Here is a 7,682-nt window from a genome sequence, read left to right as displayed (position 1 = left end):
GGTCAGTGGGTTAAGCCTCTGCCTTCAGCTCGGGTCAATATCTCAGAGCCCTGTATCCGGCTCTTTGCTCAGCAGGGAGACATCTTCCCTCTCTCTCTGCCTGCTTCTCTGCCTACTTGTTAACTCTCTCTGTGTCAAATAAATAAATAAAATTTAAAAAAAAAAAGAAATTTTAAAAAACTGATGTCTAGGAAACTGTTCTGGATTACAGGCAACTAAATAGACATGACAACTGAATGCAACCCATGATCCTTGATAGGATTCTGGATTGGGAAAGTAAAACGTTATAAATTAAATATCTTCTGTTTGGAGAAGCAGTTGGAAATTCTGAGTATGGAGTGCATAATGAGTAATGGTGTTGTATCAGAGTAAATCTTCCTGAATGAGATTTCTATATCGTATTGCTGAAGGAGAATTGTTCTTTTTCCCCCTAAGAGATAAAGAGGATGATGCATTTAGAAGTGAAGATAAAGCAAATGTTGGAAAATGTTAACAATTAGTTAAATGTTAACAATTCTAGTAAAGAGTATTTAGGTATCCATCGTACAATTCTTGCAACTTTAGTATAAGTTTGCACTTTTATTTTTTATTCTTTAAAAATTTTTTTTAATTTTATTTGAGAGAGAGAAAGAGAGAGAGAGAGGAGGAGGAAGTGGGGGGACAGAGAGAGAATGACAAAGAATCCAAGTGGACTCCACACTGATCAAGAAGCCCGACGGTGTCTTGACATGGGGCTCCATCTCTCAAGCCTGAGATCATGACCTCAGCAGATACTAAGAGTGGGATGCTTAACCACCAGGATCCCAGTTTGTACTTTTAAAAATAAAAGGTTGGAAAAAATTACACTAATTTTCTAATGCTAATGTGTGTCATGAGGAAAGTACGAGGCTGGGAAAATTTTCTATACCTTCACAATATTTATTGACTGCCTCCTATCTGCCAGGCATTTTTCCAAAGTCGGACAGATCAGCAAACCAAATAGACAAGGAGCCCTGCTTTTCTGGAACTTCTGTTCTCTTTCCTCATGTCTGAGCTGCCTTCTCTGTTACATGGGTAAGGGCGGGGGTGGCAATAGGGTTAGACTTGGTGATGTCTATCGTGAGGTCCCTTTCTACACTAAATGCTGTCTTTTAAGATGCATGGATTTATTTGTGTTGAATAGATGCGATATGGTGGCTAATTCTTTTTCCACTTAGTGTTTTAGAAAAGATTATAGTGCATCGAATACACAAACACTAACTCACAACACTTACACACAAGGTGTAACAGAAAAATAGCCATATCACTTCTGCTTTTTGTATTATTATCAACCAAAGCAAGACGCCATCAGATTATTTATTGAAAATATGCTAATTTGTAGGTACGCTTTGGTTTTTCTTCCCAAAGTTATTAAGAAAAAATATCTATTTCTAATAAAAGAAAAAGTATTCTTCACCTTCTCTTCCTTTGCAGATCCTGTATTCTTTTTCAAATCTGTCTAAATATAAAAAGAAGAAAAATGCATCACTATTAATGGTTATGCACAGTCCTAAACAAAATCTAAAATACAGAGGGTTTTTTTTTAATTTTTAATTTTTAAAATTTCTTTTCAGTGTAACAGAATTTATTGTTTATGCACCACACCCAGTGCTCCATGCAACACGTGCCCTCTGTAATACCCAGCACCAGGCTCACCCAACCTCCCACCCCCCCCCCTTCAAAACCATCAGATTGTTTTTCAGAGTCCATAGTCTCTCATTGTTCATCTCCCCCTCCAATTTTCCCCAACTCACTTCTCTCCATCTCCCCATGTCCTCCATGTTATTTCTTATGCTCCACAAATAAGTGAAATCATATGATAACTGACTCTCTCTGCTTGACTTATTTCACTCAGCATAATCTCTTCCAGTCCCATCCATATTGATACAAAAGTTAGGTATGCATCCTTTCTGATGGAGGCATAATACTCCATAGTGTATATGGACCACATCTTCCTTATCCATTTGTCCGTTGAAGGGCATCTTGGTTCTTTCCACGGTTTGGTGACCATGGCCATTGCTGCTATGAACATTGGGGTACAGATGGCCCTTCTTTTCACTACATCTGTATCTTTGGGGTCAATACCCAGTAGTGCAATTGCAGGGTCATAGGGAAATTCTATTTTTAATTTCTTAAAGAATCTCCACATTGTTTTCCAAAGTGTCTATACCAACTTGCATTCCCACCAAAAGTGTAAGAGGGTTCCATTTTCTCCACAGCCTCTCTAACACATGTTGTTTACTGTCTTGTTAATTTTGGCCTTCTAGCTGGTGTAAAGTGGTATCTCAATGTGGTTTTGATTTGAATCTCCCTGATGGCTACTGATGATGAACATTTTTTCATGTGTCTGATAGCCATTTGTATGTCTTCACTGGAGAAGTGTCTGTTCATGTCTTCTGCCCATTTTTTGACAGTATTATCTGTTTTGTGTGTGTTGAGTTTGAGAAGTTCTTTATAGATCCTGGATATGAGCCTTTTGTCTGTACTGTCATTTGTGAATATCTTCTCCCATTCTGTGAGTTGCCTCTTTGTTTTGTTGACTGTTTCCTTTGCTGTGCAGAAGCGAAGACCCAAAAATTCATTGTCGCTTTTGTTTCCTTTGCCTTTGGAGACATATCTTGAAAGAAGTTGCTGTGGCAGATATCGAAGAGGTTACTGCCTATGTTCTCCTCTATGATCCTGATGGATTCCTGCCTCACATTGAGGTCTTTTATCTATTTTGGGTTTATCTTTGTGTATGGTGTAAGAGAATGGTCTTCTACATATAGCTGTCCAATTTTCCTAACACCATTTATTAAAGGGACTGTCTTTTTTCCACTGTATATAAAATACAGAGTTTTAATTCAAAGCTAAACTTAAAAGCAGTAGCCAAATATGATTTTAAAATAACTTTAGATATATGCCAGTTCAATAGGATCAACATTTTTATAAAAAACACGTGAATTTTTTTAAAAGTAGAATTTATAGGAAATATTTGAAAAGGACACATTTGTGTGTTTATATAATTGATACTGGGCCAGAATATACTTCTCTAGACATTGGATAAAATTCTTAATGTGGTTTACGTTCTGGATTCAAATTCAGGGTCAGATGAGATGTTTTGTGGGCTTTTTTCCCCCTCCTCTCCATTCTCTTTAATCGCACCTTTTGCATTTATCAATAATCACGAGTGACTTTTTTGCCATTGACCCTACTTGTGCTATTACAGTTCAGAACTCTCTAGATCCTCACTGCATTTGGTCTGCCATTTAATGTCCCACCTTTGTGTGTGTACATGCTGTGGGGTGGTGTCAGAAGGGATCTGAAAATCTATCTTTTACCAAATGTACTCGTTAGGCAAATCAAGTGCAAGAAGCCGAAAAAGTAGAAGGAAAGAAAGTGGGAGCAGCTGTATTTTTAATGAGATCCCTCAGAGAGTTAAGCAAATTCAGGTGAGGCAGAAGAAATAAGGGATAACTGTGGAAAGGATCCTTGGCTTCGATTTCAATCAAACAAGGAAGAACAGGGCAGATGAGTGGGTGATTTTCTCACTAAACAGAGAAGATGGAACTTGTTTACCAGAATTGCTAATAGAGTGGGGGAGATGGTGACATAATTGCAAGCTGAAGAGAGAAGGAAAAAAGAAAGCAGAGTGAAGAGTTCATCTTAAACTGGAGAAGAGATGAAGATCAGCGCCTGATGATGAGTGCAAGCAGGAGCAAGTACTTTCATCTTTTTTTAAAATTAATTATTGTCATAATGTTATGTTAGTCACCATATAGTGCTTCATTAATTTTTGATGTAATGTTCCATGCTTCATTGTTTGCGTACAACACCCAGTGCTCCATGCAATCCATGCCCTGCTTAATACCCACCACTGGGCTAACACATCCCCCCACCTCCCACCCCTCTGAAATGCTCATTTCTCAGTATCCATAGTCTCTCATGGTTCACCCCCCCTTATGATTCCCCCACTCTTCTTTATTCCCTTCCTTCTCCTAATGTCCTCCATGTTATTCCTTATGTTCCATGTGTAAGTGAAATCATATAATAATTGTCTCTCTCTTCTTGACTTAGTCCTACCAGTCTATTCACTTCTTGAATCAGCTAATGACTCTGCCCGGTGTGGTGCATAAACAATTAATTCTTAAAGACTGAAAAAAAAAACCTAAATTAAATTAAATTTTTTAAAAATCTGAAACAGTGGATAACTGAAAATTAAGCCTACTTAGCACTCTAATCTTTATCTGGTTCATCTGAGAGCTCCCCAGCAGCTCTGGAAAGATGGTTAAGAGGAAGAAACGAGTCAGAATGGGAAAGGGAAGGTGATTAGGTAAGTCAGCTGTTATTCCTCTCAGGAATAGCCAAATTTTAAAACACTCTAGCTGAGGTTGTAATGTAATCCCAAAGAAGAGATCTTTCACAGAGAAATCTATGCCTCACGAGACTGACCCACTTCCTGAAATCTTTAATTTGTTGGGGAAGTCACTCCAGGACTTTCACTTACATCCCTTGAAATTTTTTAGTTTTCTTCCATATAACACTAAGTTTAATTTATAGTACTGAGTTTCCAATGTGTATAAAATATATCTAATCATGTTAATGTTCAGTGTTTTAAACACTATGGCAACTCTGAAAGGCTCCCAGAGACACATGCAGTTCCTCCGTTGTGTCAACAGGTGGTGCCATTCATTATACACAATCGTGTATTTTCCAGTTTATTTTTTAAAATAACAAATTCTAGTAATTTCTCAAAAATGTTAATATGAACAAATAATTTGCCTTTGTGTTTTATTGCATTTGTATGCTTCTGGAAAATCATTACTTCTGGAGGAGATATTTTCTAATGTCTTATTTTGTCATTTTCACTGATTACTATTTCTGTTTAAAACAGCTTCATTTGTGGGGCACCTGGGTGGCTCAGTGGGTTAAGCCACTGCCTTCGGCTCAGGTCATGATCTCAGGGTCCTGGGGTCGAGTCCCGCATCGGGCTCTCTGCTCAGCAGGGAGCCTGCTTCCCCTCTCTCTCTCTGTCTGCCTCTCCATCTACTTGTGATTTCTCTCTATCAAATAAATAAAATCTTTAAAAAAAAAAAAAAAAAAAAAAACAGCAGCTTCATTTGTATACAAAGTAACTTCAACCAGAAAAAGGCATCTTTACCCCCCAAATTTCATTTCAACTGCATTTTGAGTCACAGTGGTATAAAGAGAGAGAGAGAGAGAGATAAAAGCAAAGGCAATTCTCATCCAGGTGCATCACTAGGCAGTTCAGGGGTGGTTCTAAAACTGCAGATTTCTGTCAGGATTATCTCTTCCATTCTGAGAAAACGATTTCCAAATTATATTTTTTGGTTTCACTCTGAGATAGCTTCTCAACAGTCCATAAATACCCATAGCCGGTTCTGCCAGCATTTTTGGTTTGCAGATTATGCGTTTAATGAGACAAAACATAGCAACACAAACATTTAAATTGCCCCCATGTTTTACAACCTCAAGTGCTGTATTTTATATAAAGGCCACAAAATGAATATTGTTATTGGTGAAAATTGGATATACCCCAAGGACTCTGCATGCTGAACTTGAGAATGGAGCAGATTGGGAAACCAAAAGCATCTGCTGAGAAAGGTAGGTAAGGAGTCAACTCCGCAGAGCAGTTAACATGTTCATTCCTATAGGCTGGACATTAGCCAAGTGAAAGGGGGATTTTTTTTTTTTTTTCATTTGGGAAGCCTGATTTCCAATATTACTTGGATATGAGTAACACAGTTTTTGTTACATAGGAAAGAAGCAATTTGTATGAGGGAGTCAAGCAAAAATAGTTTTAAAATATTGCTATGTGCTAGAATCTATTTTTTGGTTTTATTTTGTTCAGGCTTTTTTTGTGTGTGCTTTTGGGGTTTTTGGAGGAGGTTCTATTTCTCATGTGCCTATAAGTTTTATTTTTAAAATACAGCAAAATGTGTTTGATGTTCCTCAAAATGCTTCTCTAAAGATCAGTGTTCAAAGCAATTATGCCACTTGGCATAATTACGTAACATTTACTTCAGTCAGGAAAGTAAGACGTTTCTTTGCTTTGCTTGCAAAGCCGTTTATTAAACCAATTTTAACCTTCCTCATGGTAATATTTCACCTTGTATCATTCATGTACAATAATAATTATTTAGAGAACTCTTTTAAAAACTTAGCAAATGATTAAGAATATGCCAGTAAAACCAAAGCAATTGTAAAGGAGTAGATCTATATTAAACAAGCTGATTTTCAATAGATAAGCTTGAAACATATTTTTCAAGGTAATTCTTGCAAACAGCAATACTTTAGTTGGCCAGTTACTGGTCACTAGATTACTCTTCCCCTTCTAATAGCTTTGGGCTCTATACTAGGAAGGGTACCAGATGCCCAGAGACTTTGTCCTTTTGTAGGTCAATCCTTCGTGTTTGTAACTAGTGACTAAGTAATACACAAAATAACATTGTTAAATTTATTTTGCTAGGTAATAATAATAACTACAGCTTTTCTTATATTTCCGGTTTTGCCCAGGGACAGTGTCTGTTACTTCATACATATATTACCTAATTCAATATTAAAAATAACAGAATGTGGGAATATTACAAAATTCTCTTCTAAACTTGAGCTAATCAGATGAATACAAAATTTACTGCTAAGTGTATAGTTTGTAAAATAATCATAATATAATTTGTATTTCTGTCCTAACACTCTGCAAATGAAATGGAGTCCCTTAGAAAACAATTATAGGTATCTTTTACATATCATGACGTAAGCTCAGCTAATTGATGGGACCTAGGAAGAATTAAATCATGATTTAATGATATGCCACACTTGAAACCTTTTAGAAATAAATTGATGCTGATCAAATGACAGAAATAATGTTTCTTGAAGCAAAAAATATATAAAAGTCAATTCACTTATTTATGGCATTTGTGAGGCCTTTAAAAACTCAATGTTTAAAATCCCTTACTATTTTGCCACTTGCTGAATCACTAGTAAATTAGCAGAATAACAAAAATAGCTAAGAAAAATTGAGTACTTAGCATGGTTCAGATGATGTGCAAAGCCAGCCCCAAGTATTATCTTATTTAATACTCACAATCTCATGAAGCAAAGACTGTTCTCCCATCCGATGGAAGAGGAGCCATGTATTAGAAAGATTAAGGAACTTGGCACAGTGTAGACCAGGAACCTGGTATTTCTGTTTCAAAAACCATCTCATTCTCTGAGCTGTTTGCAGCCTTCTTTCAGTAAAAAACTTCTCCATGTCTTCTAGAGAAAATAAAAACAAGTGAAACCAACAAATTCAGAATATATTATATATTGCCAGGTAAAAATATGGTCTACCTTTATCAGTCCTTATCAATCAATATAAATAAACATGAGTTAATTGATTATTGATAGTTTGGAAAAAATTCACTTTCTCAAGAGTCTGAAGATAGACTGCTTCACTGATGACACAACTTTAAATATTCCGGACTAAATTAGCCAGCTGAAGCAAAATAGACATGTTTTGAAGCCTATGGAGCTACAGAAGATCAGCCTCACAATACATTACTGTAGGACCCAAATTAATTGAAGGTCAGGTTGCCTTTTAACCCCACTTATTACCCTTTAACCCCACTTATTAGCTTCATTGTGTTCGTGACATCTAAGGGACCTTGTGATTCTTCAACAAG

This window comes from Mustela putorius, unplaced genomic scaffold (genome assembly GCF_011764305.1).
Source record: "Mustela putorius furo isolate JIRA1106 unplaced genomic scaffold, ASM1176430v1.1 tig00000056_pilon_pilon_pilon, whole genome shotgun sequence".
NCBI classification, from domain to species: domain Eukaryota; kingdom Metazoa; phylum Chordata; class Mammalia; order Carnivora; family Mustelidae; genus Mustela; species Mustela putorius.
Note: the sequence above shows the minus strand (reverse complement) of the source record.